The sequence below is a fragment of the Tachypleus tridentatus genome, chromosome 7 (genome assembly GCF_004210375.1).
Source record: "Tachypleus tridentatus isolate NWPU-2018 chromosome 7, ASM421037v1, whole genome shotgun sequence".
In the NCBI taxonomy this organism is placed as follows: Eukaryota; Metazoa; Arthropoda; class Merostomata; order Xiphosura; family Limulidae; genus Tachypleus; species Tachypleus tridentatus.
Genome location: NC_134831.1, coordinates 91,258,923 through 91,277,397, shown reverse-complemented (window position 1 = coordinate 91,277,397; position 18,475 = coordinate 91,258,923). Strand labels below are relative to the sequence as shown.

The 18,475-nt window shown below is 32.6% G+C and overlaps 1 long non-coding RNA gene across 1 annotated transcript; it reads right to left on the bottom strand.

Annotated features, from left to right (window-relative positions):
* Nucleotides 1-238: 238 nt before the first annotated feature.
* LOC143256183 (uncharacterized) lies at nucleotides 239-16,293 on the bottom strand. Its single transcript, XR_013031204.1, has 3 exons — nucleotides 16,143-16,293; nucleotides 6,664-6,821; nucleotides 239-437 (listed from the first exon to the last, which is right to left on the bottom strand). It is a non-coding gene; the product is annotated as an uncharacterized LOC143256183 (long non-coding RNA).
* Between the last annotated feature and the right edge of the window lie 2,182 nt (nucleotides 16,294-18,475).

The window sequence follows — 18,475 nt, the reverse complement described above, 5'->3', positions numbered from 1 at the left end:
ACTGTTGCAAAAACTTCTGTAATATTTAGTGTTTTGACCGACTTTTTTCAATACAATTATGTAATAAATCTTTAAGTAACATATAATATTCAACATTAGTCTCAATGTACGTGTGTAAGTGTTTAACATGAACAAGCAATAAACAGAAAGATATCGGATTAAAGATAGTTTAATTTCTAAAATATTAAGAAACAGATTAAGAAGTAATTATTTAAAATTTCATTCATTATATCCTACATTAACAGCATTTTATTATTTGAGAGAATAGCAAGTTCAATGAAAACATTTAAGGTATTACTAAACAAAAAGATATCATGGATAACTGGTTTCCTCCAAATTAGGCCTGATAGAGCTTGCATTTTCCGTTCTAGTCGTTGGTATAAGAATAACCCAACAGATGGCAGTTTGTTGTTTTGATGAGCTTCCTTCCTTCTCATCTATCAGTGTTAAAATAGAGAAGGCTAGTGAAAATAACTCTGCTGCAGCTTTGCGGTTATTCAAAATAGATTAAGGTAATATTTTTTGACAAATATAAAGTAATTAAGTTATTATTGTGAATCGCTTGTAACAAAATAGAAGGATTCCAGAGAATATCAGTGGCGGCATGCAGCAGTTCATATCAATATAATCTATGCTATGTATAAACCTAATATCAAAATAACATGCTTTCATGAGCCTTAACTATCGGTGAAACAAAATTTACGAAATGTATAAAACTAATAATAAATATAAATAAGTAGCTAATAATAATATTAAAAATAGCACATTTCAATTTGTTATACGCTTAACAGGAAAGTAACCTTAAAACTTTATAAATTGTTTAGTTGCCTAATGTTGATTATTGTTTTTAAAACGTATGGCCACCAGAGGGTATAAGTCCCTTCTATTTTTTTCTCTAATACTCTTTAGCGATGTTTATATAAGTTGTGAAGAACTGGTAGTATTTGTAAGATGTTCTGGTAAAACAGTATGTGGAATAAGTATGAATCTAGTGTTCTTTGATTCGAATGAAATGACATCTGATGATCAGAGGCATTTTTTTTAAATCAGAATTGTCCTACTGAAAATTCACTTGTGCGTGACAATGATGAACGTAATGGATCCGATTGAAGTTCTGTTTGCTAGAAAGAAACTGATCTGTGATCAAGAAAAGGATCTGCACATCTCTTAACTGTTCAAACAAGCACCACCAAAAGATGAACTGGAGAAAGTTCCAAATTGTTACTTTTTTCATAAATGGTTGTATCATGAGAAAATGGAGACCATCAGAGGAATGGGATGTAGTTTATCAAATTCTTTTTCCTAAAGGATGTCAGTTACCCGCGTAACTTTATGTTCAGTGACTTCGTTGATATTGTAAACAATCATTGTTGCAAAATTATCTCGAAAATCGTAACAAGATATTTAACATTCAACTAACTGATTTTTAACATGTTAATATGTTTTAACATTAAGTACTTACATCTCCTGTTTTTGTCTGCTGAGATTTTTCAGCACTCTTAAGTCTGGTGCTAATCTGTTGAATGTACACGTTGGATGAATGCTATTGCTAGATTCAATCACAATTTCTCAGATAAAAGATAATCACATGACAATAAGAGAGGCTTGTTTGGGACAATAGTCAGTATTGGGCACGAAACTGGCACTTATTTGGTAGGCAAGACTTTGCGCTTGTCATAAGATGTCGGAATGTGGTTCTCCGATTACCATCCATATGTGTAATTCGTCTAATATTTTTTCTAATGTTATGCATGCGCTTCCATTATTCCTGAACAGTCATAAACTTCCTGAGAGAAAAGGTTATCAAGAGAAACTACTGGTCAGTTAGCTCACCAGACTTTAATCTGATAAAACAGTAACATATGATTCACCTGAAAACAGAACTGATACAGTGTATTCTGGTGGCTCTAACATAGAAGCGAGAAATGTTACCCTAGTAGGTCCAGGGTAGGTATACGAATGATTTTAAATATTAAAATTTGAGTAGATTTAATGGATACGTTATTTGACATTAAATAGATAAGAAAGTAGACCTATTAAACTCTAAACTTGATTTAAAATGAGCAAAATGGAGAAATTAAGGACATAACTGACGTACAATAAACAACTCAATAACGTAATCTCTCGAATAACAGAAGAAATACGCGAAAGGCCAATTTATATGTTTGCTTTAATACCTACCGTTAATTACTGCTAGTAAACCAGGCAATATTAATATTGTTGGCATTATTTAGAAACAAAAGACAATATTATCTGTACCATTTTGTAATGAGTTAATTCAATATACAATATCTCTGTTCGTTATATTACATTGGTCATAGTGGTTGTACCTTAATAGTAGGAATGGAATAAAGGAGTTATTGCTCAAGTTGATGAAATTTCCTCAATGTTACCCACTATAGAAAGGGCAAACTTTGTGAGGCATGTACGTAGCCACAATCATAGCTGGGATCTGGGAAATGGATTATAAACTCCAATTTTAATTAGTCTCATCCTGTAGCAGTTAACATCAAGCAGACATAACTGATATCGTTGGATAAGGTGGTATTACCAGTTCTAGCCAATATTTTTATGACACAAATTGAAACACATGCAATTAACACAGCATAACATCCACCACTATACTGGTACAGATATGTAGACGACAAGGTTGTGGGATTCACATCTACAGAACACACACTTAATTTTTTCAATCACATTAATTCTATACATCCCAACATTAACTTCACATGTGAACAGGAAGAAAGCAATCAAATATCATTTGTTAACCTCAAAAGTACGAGAACTGATACACAATTTAAAACAGAAACCCATCGAAAAAAATCACCCACACTGGACTATACATTCCTTGGGACTCAACACATGAAACAAAACAAAAACTCAACAAACTGAGAAACCAAATAAACACAGCCATAAAACTATGCTCACCAGATAAAATTAACAACGAATTAGACAAAATAAAACAATACTTCATCAACATCAATAAGTTTCCCCCACAAACCATAGAAAACATTATACGCACACACCTAGACAGAAAGCAAAATCAACCAACAAAAGTAAATATATCCCATGATTTAAAACATCACAAAACCATATACTGCTGCATACTGTATATCCCTGACATGAGCCGAAAAATAACCAACATTTGGCAAAAACTTATAACGAAATATGACATTCCAGTTTATGCCAAATTTTCTTCAAAAACCAGGCACAAAACTGAGGTCTATACTATGTAAAAACTACACTGACAAACACCACACCAACATTATTTATAAAATACAAGGTTATAATTGCCACGACTTCTATATTAAAAAAACAAGTAGAAAAATGGAAACTAGATTCACAAAACTCAAAATATCACCTTCACCTGTTTTCGAACATTGCAATTCAAATAAATACAACATAACCATAGAAAACACCCAAACACTAAATAAAGAAACAAAATAAACAAACGCAGAAATAAAGAAGCCTTACTTATACAACAATTCAAGCCCAAAATAAATCAATACAAAGAAACATCTTTATACCAATATTAATAAATATAATCAAACATCTAAGCACGCCCTCTACATTCCTACACTCAATTGCACAACCCCCTTTAAACACGTTTTTAGCTATCGGTCATTTAACTTTCATTTTCTTTGTGAACCTGAGGATGACCGAAGAAGGTCGAAACGTTTCTCTTCATCACTGTTGTAGTCAATACCAATTCTAAAGGAAGTCACCAAGCATGTCTTCCCTTATACTGACAATAAACATTTCTTGTCTCTGTTCATAATTGGAGTTTAAACTAGAGATCCAGAGAAAATTCTATCCTTTTACAACAAAGAACAATAGAATGTATTGCGTTTATTTACTTTTGTTTTACTGTCGCACGAAACATACTCGCCTATTTAACATTGAGGACGTTATAACGTGACGGTAAATCACACTTTTCATTGGTAAAAGAGTAGCTCTAAAGTTTGGCTGCAGGTGGTTATAACTTGCTGCCTTCCCTCTAGTCTTATACTGCTTACTTAGAGACGTTCATCACAGATAGATCTCGTGTAGCTTTTCGCGAAATTCAAAAATAAACTTTAGTGTTAGGAACGTAAACCCCGCTAACTGCACTCCATTTATATCTTGTTGTTATTCATTCTTAATTTTTAGTTGGTTTCTAAAGAAAGCGTTAGATGACAGGCTGATAGAATAGTGAAGTATCGGTTCCTTTTTAATTAGTACTTATACGAACATGTCGGTTTTCTATATGATAATTTAATATGATTTTAAAGACAATTAAAACACAACACCTTCTATGGTATGATTTCCTGTACTTATATTAATGTACGCTATTTTCTATCCTGAGATAAACAGTATCGCTTTGTAACTAACAAATCAAACTCCTTATAAACTTGTTGAAACATCATCATTTAAACAACTGAACTAGTAAACTATGACTTCCCTCATTGGTCAGAAAGTTATGTAAAAATTACCTTTACCGTTGTATATCACTGAAATACAAACTACTACATGAGATATAATTCACAAACTTGAACAGAACCTTACGAGACTTGAGAAAATACGAGAGCGTTTAATTATTCAATCAATAGAGAAATAGCTGGAAAGCTTATTATAAACATACAGGTGAGTACCTATAAATACAGCTAGATCTATCGATTGTGACTAAATTGGTGAAGTTTAACATGGAAACAACATGGTGATATATAATAACATAACTTTACATTTTACGTGGGCTTAAAATCCAACGACATTGAAGCGTTTTGACAGAAATTTATGGTTCTCATACATTTTTATTGTGCAAATTCGTTTGAAGCCTTAAGGAATGTGTCTATTTGTTAACAGTTTTGTGTTTATTAGTGGGTGAACCTAAACTTTATTTAATAGCCTAGATATAGTTCCTTAGTTTAGTGTCTCGGTTAGAAACAACTGTTATCTAATAAATTGTACGGATTTTTGAGAGGGAGGACAACAGAAGTTACGAAGATACAGGGTGTTCGGAAAGTCGCTGTGCACTTATATATTTATTAACAGACATGTTTCAATATAGAATACAGGAGGTAAATATGAATGACAATTATAAACAATGTTGAAAGTGACTCCCGTTGGCATCAATATAGGCCTGGATCCTTCTTATTTTGTTTCTAAAGACCGTTTTCAGTTGCTGGCTTGAAACAGACTGAATATACATATGATTACAAAATTGCACAGCGACTTTCCGAACACCCTGTATAATCATAACGAGCAGTACTGGTATATTATAACCTTAAATCACTTCTGATTATATTAATTTTCTGAGTAATTCCAAAATGTTCATAATTCTCTAATTTGTTTTACAACAAAGTTTTTTATAAATTTCTAATCACAAAAAAGCCAACTTTTGTGTAGTGTTCGTGGTATAATTGCTACTGATGTATTGTAGGTAAGTAGTTAATTACTTACCCTGTTCATTACTGCTAAAAGTAATATATTCACATACCTGACGACATAAGAATTAAACAATTTGGAATGAATTGATATCAAAATGATATGATATTTTGTGATCAAGACAACACAAGCCGAAACATAGAAATGCTGTATATTGAAAAGTGTTTATGCAGCAGAGGTTGAATATAATTTACAAATAATACATTCAATAAGAAATGTTAACATTTTATTGACAATATTTTAGTGGTTGAAACAGGTAAAATTCTGAGTATCTTTAAGAAGTAAATGAAAAGCGTAATGGGTCCTTATGTTTAATTTTATTGAAGAAATCAAACTCAAAAAGAAAAAAAAACATATCACTCGTTATTGTATTTTATGACATTTCTTGAATCACTATACTGGACAACGTTGATTTGTTTACTACTGAGTCATGTGGAGGGTGTGAATAAATTCCTTTTTCTCATTTTTTAATTCACATGTTTTATGATTTGTAAATTTGTATGTTCCTGCAAATTGAAACAGCTACGTTATAATTATGTTAGTACGGATAGTCTCAAATGTTTTAGTATAAAAAAACTATACATAAATCAAAATCAGATATTCCAAATTAAAATTGATTTGTATATCAAGCAATATTGATCCTTTGTTTTCTACATCAAATAAATGTAATTTAATATTCAGGAAAATATGATGTTGCTGCTAATTGTATGTCCAGTACTTTGTAAGTTAGATACATGTATAGCCTTTGTGTCTATTCATCACTTCCATATAACATGTTAAGACATTATTATTAAGTTTTTTGTGTTCATAGTGAACTGACCTGTGTTAAGTTGACTGTAACACTAATTATGGTATCTATACGTACACGGTTACCATTGCTAAATGTGTTAACACTCTTTAAAATTAAAATTTTGACAGAATCTACTGGCACTTTATATATAAAATGTTACTTGTATTACATTCCTATCCAGTAAATTCGTAAATGTACTGATGTGTAATATGTGTAATAATGTATGTCGTTATAATGAAGTGTCAAATATGAAATTCTTTGCTAGAAATGTATTTTAGGGTTTTTCTTGATTTCCGCGTGTTACAAAATATTTGTAAAGAGCAGAAATCATTCACCGAGACAGCTGCGACTCAGTGATCACCTATCAAGGCAGCTCTGTTTACAATAACAACCCAATCATCATCAACCAAGGTAGCTGTGATTACAATAATAACGAAATGATTACTCACCAAGACTGTTGTTATTACAGTAATAAATTCTTCAATATTTACCGAGACGATTTTGAATGCACTGATAAACACGATTGTTTTTCTTATCAATGTTGTGTTTTACTTTTACCATGGAGGATGAACACACGCATATTTTGTCTGTCCCGGTCTCGCAGAGTCTAGAAAGAAAAAAATTAAGAGGTATAGCTAATATTATGTTTATAATAACAAGTTAAAGTAAAATATCAGTAATTAGGCTTAGATATATCTCCTAGGAACTCAGGAATAAACTGGATAACCTATACCGCCAATTTTTTTGTTCGATCCTCGTGCTGAATACAGCGCATTGTGCTCTTTTACTCATAAAAATGAATAAACAAATGTTATATCCAGAATACCCGGCGTCAATAATAAATTGTTTGTAATCCTGCAGTAGGTTTTTGGAACAGGTAGTATGCATACATGTAACAAAACGAAAACAAATAAAGTAATCGTAATAATGTCACACTTACAAGTTTTTTTTTATGAGAATGAAAATAGTTGAATCGTGTAGGAAATCCAGAATATACTTGTATTTTTATCTCAGGTTTATCAACTTTTACTCACCTTTGTTCTGTCGGTAATATTTATATATTCTTTAGTTGTTAATTATTTAATTTGCTATAACATGCACTTTATGTAGACAGAACGTAGGCTAGTTTAAACTGTTGTTATATGATATCATTAGTAAGGACAGTTCATAATTCAATATTTGAGAACCAGAAATGAATCGATAGATCATTTTAACAAATGTATAAAATAAGAATATTTAATAAAACAAAAAAATGTTACACGGATACAGTTGCTGTGACAAAATTTAAACAGAAGCCTGTAACTGAATTCAAGATTAGTTTATAAAGGAGTTTAATATTTATATGCCCCGAAGCGACACAGCGGAATGTCTGCAGTCACAAAATGCAAGAAATCGGCTTTCAAAACCTGTGGTAGACAGAGTACAGGTTGGCTGTTGTGTACTTAGCGACAGTTTTTCAGTGATTAAGTTCTTTACGTTTACTGTTTCAGTTGTAGCATTTATTACGTCTTATTCATAACTGTACATTTTACTTTTATTGTACTTTTACTTTTATTGTTACGGAATAAATCGAGTCCAGTTAACGTCATTTTCTTATCGCTACCAGTTGATTTAACCTTGTAACCTATGCCGTAACACAAGAGTGGTTATGTTTGTTTGTTTGTTTTTGGAATTTCGCACAAAGCTACTCGAGGGCTATCTGCGCTAGCCGTCCCTAATTTAGCAGTGTAAGACTAGAGGGAAGGCAGCTAGTCATCACCACCCGCCGCCAACTCTTGGGTTACTCTTTTACCAACGAATAGTGGGATTGACCGTCACATTATAACGCCCCACGGCTGGGAGGGCGAGCATGTTTAGCGCGACGCGGGCGCGAACCCGTGACCCTCGGATTACGAGTCGCACGCCTTACGCGCTCGGCCATGCCAGGCCTGAGAGTGGTTAAAAATAAGAACTTAATATCCTGGAAGTTGTTTGATCACCTTGTAATCTAACCTTTCCCTGTGAGAATGTTGACTTTTAGAAAGAGGTCAGGGTGTTGCTGATTTAAATCTGATTTTGTTTATAAAATTTTCTTTTTCTAACACTTTCTTTAGAAGGACGTCTATAATCACCATGAAGAACAAACACTGCACTAGATTTAAAAATAGGGTATGCTTTGTTAGAAATACGTTATTTATTTAGAAATAAAAATATTTGGTACTCTTAATTTTAGTTTTATTTACATTCGAAACTGGACAATATAGAGAACCCTGCGGAGGTACACCTTTTTGGTTTTGGTTGTTTGTTTTCGAATTTCGCTCAAAGCTACACGAGGGCTATCTGCGCTAGCCGTCCTAACTTAACAGTGTAAGACTAGAGGGAAGGCAGCTAGTCATCACAACCCACAATGAACTCTTTGCTTACTCTTTTTCCAACGAATAGTGGGATTGATCGTCACATTATAACGCACCCACGGCTGAAGTGGTGAACTTGTTTGGTGCGACAGAGATTCGAACCCGCGACCCTTCGATTACGAGACGAACGCCTTAACACCTGGCCATGCCAGTTCGGAGGTACATTTATTGATAACAAGTATGTTTTTGACTCGTCGGAAGGAAATTATAATACGTAGCATTAGTAAAAGGTTATTTATACAGTTTGTTGTTTATTAGTAAAAGACCAGATAAACAGTTCGGTGATTATTAGTAAAAACTACCTTGTTAGTTATTAGTAAAAGTGTATTATTCAGTTTTATATTAATAAGTTAATGGTACTCTATATTCTTTATTTTTAAACGCGAGACAAAGACCTTCTGAAGCAATTCACATTATGCAGTATAACAATATAGCAATAAAACAGGGAAGAAATTCAATATAGATTACTGAAGCACAAACTTGACTGATTGGAAGAAAAGAAACGACGTAAAACAAAGTGAATAACAGTTTGTATTTACTTACAAGATAAGTGACCTTCTTTCTTACAGTGGAGAGAACTTACCAGGTGGAACTCTTGAAGAAATCTGATATAGTATGTATACCATGATATAAATAAAACGATAACGTTAAGCCTATCACAGTGTAGAAGTTATAACGTCACTGGTCATTCAAGGTAACAAATAAAAGAATCAGATATTTTTCAGATATTTCTAGACGTAAAAGAACTATTTCTCATTCAACATCGTCCTTGAGAAAGTGACGAAGACAGCCACATACAAATACAGCTGAAATGGAGATTATGTTCTTTAACAACCATTTTTTTTGTTAGTCAGTAACTGTTGCAAAAACTTCTGTAATATTTAGTGTTTTGACCGACTTTTTTCAATACAATTATGTAATAAATCTTTAAGTAACATATAATATTCAACATTAGTCTCAATGTACGTGTGTAAGTGTTTAACATGAACAAGCAATAAACAGAAAGATACCGGATTATACATAGTTTAATTTCTAAAATATTAAGAAACAGATTAAGAAGTAATTATTTAAAATTTCATTCATTATATCCTACATTAACAGCATTTTATTATTTGAGAGAATAGCAAGTTCAATGAAAACATTTAAGGTATTACTAAACAAAAAGATATCATGGATAACTGGTTTCCTCCAAATTAGGCCTGATAGAGCTTGCATTTTCCGTTCTAGTCGTTGGTATAAGAATAACCCAACAGATGGCAGTTTGTTGTTTTGATGAGCTTCCTTCCTTCTCATCTATCAGTGTTAAAATAGAGAAGGCTAGTGAAAATAACTCTGCTGTAGCTTTGCGGTTATTCAAAATAGATTAAGGTAATATTTTTTGACAAATATAAAGTAATTAAGTTATTATTGTGAATCGCTTGTAACAAAATAGAAGGATTCCAGAGAATATCAGTGGCGGCATGCAGCTGTTCATATCAATATAATCTATGCTATGTATAAACCTAATATCAAAATAACATGCTTTCATGAGCCTTAACTATCGGTGAAACAAAGTTTACGAAATGTATAAAACTAATAATAAATATAAATAAGTAGATAATAATAATATTACAAATAGCACATTTCCATTTGTTATATGCTTAACTATAAATTGTTTAGTTGCCTAATGTTGATTATTGTTTTTTAAAATGTATAGCCACCAGAGGGCATAAGTCCCTTCTATTTTTTTTCTCTAATACTCTTTAGCGATGTTTATATAAGTTGTGAAGAACTGTTAGTATTTGTAAGATGTTCTGGTAAAACAGTATGTGGAATAAGTATGAATCTAGTGTTCTTTGATTCGAATGAAATGACATCTGATGATCAGAGGCATTTTTTTTAAAATCAGAATTGTCCTACTGAAAATTCACTTGTGCGTGACAATGATGAACGTAATGGATCCGATTGAAGTTCTGTTTGCTAGAAAGAAACTGATCTGTGATCAAGAAAAGGATCTGCACATCTCTTAACTATTCAAACAAGCACCACCAAAAGATGAACTGGAGAAAGTTCCAAATTGTTACTTTTTTCATAAATGGTTGTATCATGAGAAAATGGAGACCATCAGAGGAATGGGATGTAGTTTATCAAATTCTTTTTCCTAAAGGATGTCAGTTACCCGCGTAACTTTATGTTCAGTGACTTCGTTGATATTGTAAACAATCATTGTTGCAAAATTATCTCGAAAATCGTAACAAGATATTTAACATTCAACTAACTGATTTTTAACATGTTAATATGTTTTAACATTAAGTACTTACATCTCCTGTTTTTGTCTGCTGAGATTTTTCAGCACTCTTAAGTCTGGTGCTAATCTGTTGAATGTACACGTTGGATGAATGCTATTGCTAGATTCAATCACAATTTCTCAGATAAAAGATAATCACATGACAATAAGAGAGGCTTGTTTGGGACAATAGTCAGTATTGGGCACGAAACTGGCACTTATTTGGTAGGCAAGACTTTGCGCTTGTCATAAGATGTCGGAATGTGGTTCTCCGATTACCATCCATATGTGTAATTCGTCTAATATTTTTTCTAATGTTATGCATGCGCTTCCATTATTCCTGAACAGTCATAAACTTCCTGAGAGAAAAGGTTATCAAGAGAAACTACTGGTCAGTTAGCTCACCAGACTTTAATCTGATAAAACAGTAACATATGATTCACCTGAAAACAGAACTGATACAGTGTATTCTGGTGGCTCTAACATAGAAGCGAGAAATGTTCCCTAGTAGGTCCAGGGTAGGTATACGAATGATTTTAAATATTAAAATTTGAGTAGATTTAATGGATACGTTATTTGACATTAAATAGATAAGAAAGTAGACCTATTAAACTCTAAACTTGATTTAAAATGAGCAAAATGGAGAAATTAAGGACATAACTGACGTACAATAAACAACTCAATAACGTAATCTCTCGAATAACAGAAGAAATACGCGAAAGGCCAATTTATATGTTTGCTTTAATACCTACCGTTAATTACTGCTAGTAAACCAGGCAATATTAATATTGTTGGCATTATTTAGAAACAAAAGACAATATTATCTGTACCATTTTGTAATGAGTTAATTCAATATACAATATCTCTGTTCGTTATATTACATTGGTCATAGTGGTTGTACCTTAATAGTAGGAATGGAATAAAGGAGTTATTGCTCAAGTTGATGAAATTTCCTCAGTGTTACCCACTATAGAAAGGGCAAACTTTGTGAGGCATGTACGTAACCACAATCATAGCTGGGATCTGGGAAATGGATTATAAACTCCATTTTTACTTAGTCTCATCCTTTGACAGTTAACATCAAGCAGATATAATTGATATCGTTGGGTAAAATGGTATCACCAGTTCTAGCCAATATTTTTATGACACAAGTTGAAACACAAGCAGTTAACACAGCATTACATCCACCACTATACTGATACAGATATGTAGATGACACGGTTGCGGGATTCACATCTACAGAACACACTTAATTCTTTCAATCACATTAATTCTATACATCCCAACATTAACTTCACACGTGAACAGGAAGAAAGCAATCAAATATCATTTCTTAACCTCAAAAGTACGAGAACTGATACACAATTTCAAACAGAAATCCACCGAAAAATCACCCATACTGGACTATACATTCCTTGGGACTCAACACATGAAACAAAACAAAAACTCAACATACTAAGAAACCAAATAAACACAGCCATAAAACTATGCTCACCAGATAAAATTAACGACGAATTAGATAAAATAAAACAATACTTCATCAACATCAATAAGTTTCCTCTACAAACCGTAAAAAAATATTATATGTACAAACCCAGACAAAAAGCAAAATCAACTAACAAAAGTAAATATATCTCACAAATTAAAAAATCACGAAACCATGTACTGCTGTAAACCATATATTCCTGACATCAGCAAACAAATAACCAACATTTGGCAAAAACTAGTAACAAAATATGACATTCCAGTTAATACCAAATTTATTCATAAACCAGGCACAAAACTGAGGTCTATACTATGTAAAAACTACACTGACAAACGCCACACCAACATTATTTATAAAATACAATGTGATAATTGCCACGACTTCTGTATTATAGAAATATGTAGAAAAATGGAAACTAGATTCACAAAACTCAAAATGTCACCTTCACCTGTTTTCGAACACTGCAATTCAAATAAATACAACATAACCATAGAAGACACCCAAACACTAAATAAAGAAACAAAATAAACAAACGCAGAAATAAAGAAGCCTTACTTATACAACAACTCAAGCCCAAAATAAAACAATACAAAGGAACACCTTTATACCTATATTAATAAATATAATCCAACATCTAAGCACGCCCTCTACATTCTTACACTCAATTGCACAACCCCCTTTAAACACGTTTTTAGCTATCGGTCATTTAACTTTCATTTTCTTTGTGAACCTGAGGATGACCGAAGAAGGTCGAAACGTTTTCTCGTCATCACTGTTGTAGTCAATACCAATTCTAAAGGTAGACACCAAGCATGTCTTCCCTTATACTGACAATAAATATTTCTTGTCTCTCTTATCAGTTTATAATTGGAATTTAAACAAGCGACCCAGAGAAAATTCTATCCTTTTACAACAAAGAACAACAGAATGTATTGCGTTTATTTACCTTTGTTTTACCGTCGAACTAAACATACTCGCCTATTTAACATTGAGGACGTTATAACGTGACGGTAAATCACAAATTTCATTGGTAAAAGAGTAGCTCTAAAGTTTGGCTGTGGATGGTTATAACTAGCTGCCTTCCCTCTAGTCTTATACTGCTTACTTAGAGACGTTCATCGCAGATAGATCTCGTGTAGCTTTGCGCGAAATTCAAAAATAAACTTTAGTGTTAGGAACGTAAACCCCGCTAACTGCACTCCACTTATATCTTGTTGTTATTCATTCTTAATTTTTAGTTGGTTTCTAAAGAAAGCGTTATATGACAGGCTTATAGAATAGTGAAGTATCGGTTCCTACTTATTTAGTACTAATACGAACATGTCGGTATTCTATATGATAATTTTATTCTATATGATTTTAATTCTATATGATTTTAAAGACAATTAAAACACAACACCTTCTGTGGTATTATTTCATATACTTACTTATATTAATGTACGCCATTTTCTATCCTGAGATAAACCGTATCGCTTTGTAACTAACAAATCAAACTCCTTATAAACTTGTTGAAACATCATCATTTAAACAACTGAACTAGTAAACTATGACTTCCCTCATTGGTCAGGAAATTATGTAAAAATTACCTTTACAGTTGTATATTACTGAAATACAAACTACTACATGAGATATAATTCACAAACTTGAAAAGAACCTTACAAGATTTGAGAAAAAAAGAGAGCGTTTAATTATTCAATCAATAGAGAAATAGTTGGAAAGCTTATTAGAAACATACAGGTGAGTACCTATAAACACAGCAAGATCTATCGATTGTGACTAAATTGGTGAAGTTTAACATGGAAACAACATGGTGATATATAATAACATAACTTTACTTTTTACGTGGGCTTAAAATCCAACGACATTGAAGCGTTTTGACAGAAATTATTGGTTCTCATACATTTTTATTGTGCAAATTTTTTATTCGTTTGAAGCTTTAAGGAATGTGTCTATTTGTTAACAGTTTTGTGTTTATTAGTGGGTGAACCTAAACTTTATTTAATAGCCTGGATATAGTTCCTTAGTTTAGTGTCTCAGTTAGAAACAACTGTTATCTAATAAATTGTACGGATTTTTGAGAGGGAGGACAACAGAAGTTACGAAGATACAGGGTGTTCGGAAAGTCGCTGTGCACTTATATATTTATTAACAGACATGTTTCAATATAGAATACAGGAGGTAAATATGAATGACAATTATAAACAATGTTGAAAGTGACTCCCGTTGGCATCAATATAGGCCTGGATCCTTCTTATTTTGTTTCTAAACACCGTTTTCAGTTGCTGGCTTGAAACAGACTGAATAGACATATGATTACAAAATTGCACAGCGACTTTCCGAACACCCTGTATAATCATAACGAGCAGTACTGGTATATTATAACCTTAAATCAGTTCTGATTGTATTAATTTTCTGAGTAATTCCAAAATGTTCATAATTCTCTAATTTGTTTTACAACAAAGTTTTTTATAACTTTCTAATCACAAAAAGTCAACTTTTGTGTAGTGTTCGTGGAATAATTGCTACTGATGTATTGTAGGTAAGTAGTTAATTACTTACCCTGTTCAGTACTGCTAAAAGTAATATATTCACATACCTGACGACATAAGAATTAAACAATTTGGAATGAATTGATATCAAAATGATATGAGATTTTGTGATCAAGACAACACAAGATGAAACATAGAAATGCTGTATATTGAAAAGTGTTTATGCAGCAGAGGTTGAATATAATTTACAAATAATGCATTCAATAAGAAATATTAACATTTTATTGACAATATTTTAGTGGTTGAAACAGGTAAAATTCTGTGTAACTTTAAGGAGTAATTAAAAAGCGTAATGGGTCCTCATGTTTAATTACATTGAAGAAATCAAACTCAAAAAGAAAAAAAAAAACATCACTCGTTATTGTATTTTATGACATTTCTTGAATAACTATACTAGACAATTTTGATTTGTTTATTACTGAGTCGTGTGGAGGGTGTGAATAAATTCCTTTTCCTCATTTTTTAATTCACATATTTTATGAATTGTAAATTTGTATGTTCCTGCAAATTGAAACAGCTACGTTATAATTATGTTAGTACGGATAGTCTCAAATGTTTTAGTATAAAAAACTATACATAAATCAAAATCAGATATTCCAAATTAAAAATTGATTTGTATATCAAACAATATTGATCCTTTGTTTTTCTACATTAAACAAGTGTAATTTAATATTCAGGAAAATATGATATTGCTGCTAATTGTATGTCCAGTACTATGTAAGTTAGATACATGTATAGCCTTTGTGCCTATTCATCACTTCCATATAACATGTTAAGACATTATTATTAAGTTTTTTGTGTTCATAGTGAACTGACCTGTGTTAAGTTGACTGTAACATTAATTATGGTATCTATACGTACACGGTTACCATTGCTAAATGTGTTAACACTCTTTAAAATTAAAATTTTGACAGAATCTACTGGCACTTTGTATATAAAATGTTACTTGTATTACATTCCTATCCAGTAAATTCGTAAATGTACTGATGTGTAATATGTGTAATAATGTATGTCGTTATAATGAAGTGTCAAATATGAAATTCTTTGCTAGAAATGTATTTTAGGGTTTTCTTGATTTCCGCGTGTTACAAAATATTTGTCAAGAGCAGAAATCATTCACCGAGACAGCTGCGACTCAGTGATCACCTATCAAGGCAGCTCTGTTTACAATAACAACCCAATCATCATCAACCAAGGTAGCTGTGATTACAATAATAACGAAATGATTACTCACCAAGACTGTTGTTATTACAGTAATAAATTCTTCAATATTTACCGAGACGACTTTGAATGCACTGATAAACACGATTGTTTTTCTTATCAATGTTGTGTTTTACTTTTACCATGGAGAATCAACACACGCATATTTTGTCTGTCCAGGTCTCGCAGAGACTAGAAAGAAAAAAATTAAGAGGTATAGCTAATATTATGTTTATAATAACAAGTTAAAGTAAAATATCAGTAATTAGGCTTAGATATATCTCCTAGGAACTCAGGAATAAACTGGATAACCTATACCGCCAATTTTTTTTTGTTCGATCCTCGTGCTGAATAGAGCGCATTGTGCTCTTTTACTCATAAAAATGAACAAACAAATGTTATATCCAGAATACCCGGCGTCAATAATAAATTGTTTGTAATCCTGCAGTAGGTTTTTGGAACAGGTAGTATGCATACATGTAACAAAACGAAAAAAATGAAGTGATCGTAGTAATGTCATACTTAAAAGTTTTTTTTATGAGAATGAAAATAGTTGAATCGTGTAGGAAATCCAGAATATCCTTCTATTTCTATCTCAGGTTTATCAACTTTTACTCACCTTTGTTCTATCGGTAATATTTATATTTTCTTTAGTTGTTAATTATTTAATTTGCTATAACATGCACTTTATGTAGACAGAACGTAGACTAGTTTAAACTGTTGTTATATGATATCATTAGTAAGGACAGTTCATAATTCAATATTTGAGAACCAGAAATGAATCGATAGATCATTTTAACAAATGTATAAAATAAGAATATTTAATAAAACAAAAAAATGTTACACGGATACAGTTGCTGTGACAAAATTTAAACAGAAGCCTGTAACTGAATTCAAGATTAGTTTATAAAGGAGTTTAATATTTATATGCCCCGAAGCGACACAGCCAAATGTCTGCAGTCACAAAATGCAAGAAATCGGCTTTCAAAACCTGTGGTAGACAGAGTACAGGTTGGCTGTTGTGTACTTAGCGACAGTTTTTCAGTGATTAAGTTCTTTACGTTTACTGTTTCAGTTGTAGCATTTATCACATCTTAGTTTACTGTTTCAGTTGTAGCATTTATCACGTCTTATTCATAACTGTACATTTAAAGGTAATTATCTTGTACCTTTATTGTTACGGAATAAATCGAGTCCAGTTAACGTCATTTTCTTATCGCTACCAGTTGATTTAACCTTGTAACCTATGCCGTAACACAAGAGTGGTTATGTTTGTTTGTTTTTGGAATTTTGCACAAAGCTACTCGAGGGCTATCTGTGCTAGCCGTCCCTAATTTAGCAGTGTAAGACTAGAGGGAAGGCAGCTAGTCATCACCACCCGCCGCCAACTCTTGGGCTACTCTTTTACCAACGAATAGTGGGATTGACCGTCACATTATAACGCCCCCACGGCTGGGAGGGCGAGCATGTTTAGCGCGACGCGGGCGCGAACCCGCGACCCTCGGATTACGAGTCGCATGCCTTACGCGCTCGGCCATGACAAGACCTGAGAATGGTTAAAAATAAGAACTTAATATCCTGGAAGTTGTTTGATCACCTTGTAATCTAACCTTTTCCTGTGAGAATGTTGACTTTTTAGAAAGAGGTCAGGGTGTTGCTGATTTAAATCTGATTTTGTTTATAAAATTTTCTTTTTCTAACACTTTCTTTAGAAGGACGTCTATAATCACCATGAAGAACAAAGACTGCACTAGATTTAAAAATAGGGTATACTTTGTTATAAATACGTTATTTATTTAGAAATAAAAAATATTTGGTACTCTTAATTTTAGTTTTATTTACATTCGAAACTGGACAATATAGAGAACCCTGCGGAGGTACATCTTTTTGGTTTTGGTTGTTTGTTTTTGAATTTCGCGCAAAGCTACACGAGGGCTATCTGCGCTAGCCGTCCTAACTTAACAGTGTAAGACTAGAGGGAAGGCAGCTAGTCATCATCACCCACAATCAAATCTTTGCTTACTCTTTTTCCAACGAATAGTGGGATTGATCGTCACATTATAACGCACCCACGGCTGAAATGGTGAACTTGTTTGGTGCGACAGAGATTCGAACCCGCGACCCTTCGATTACGAGACGAACGCCTTAACACCTCCACATGCTAGTTCGGAGGTACATTTATTGATAACAAGTATGTTTTTGAGACTCGATGAAAAGTTTGCCTGAGTTATCCAGTGAGACAGCAGTAAGCTAAGAGACTTACAACGCTTGAATCTAGGGATCAGTCACTCGTATCTAATACAACAGATGGTCCAGTATGATTTTTCTCTTTTTTTCTATGTTCTTATCTTACCTGACAACCAATAC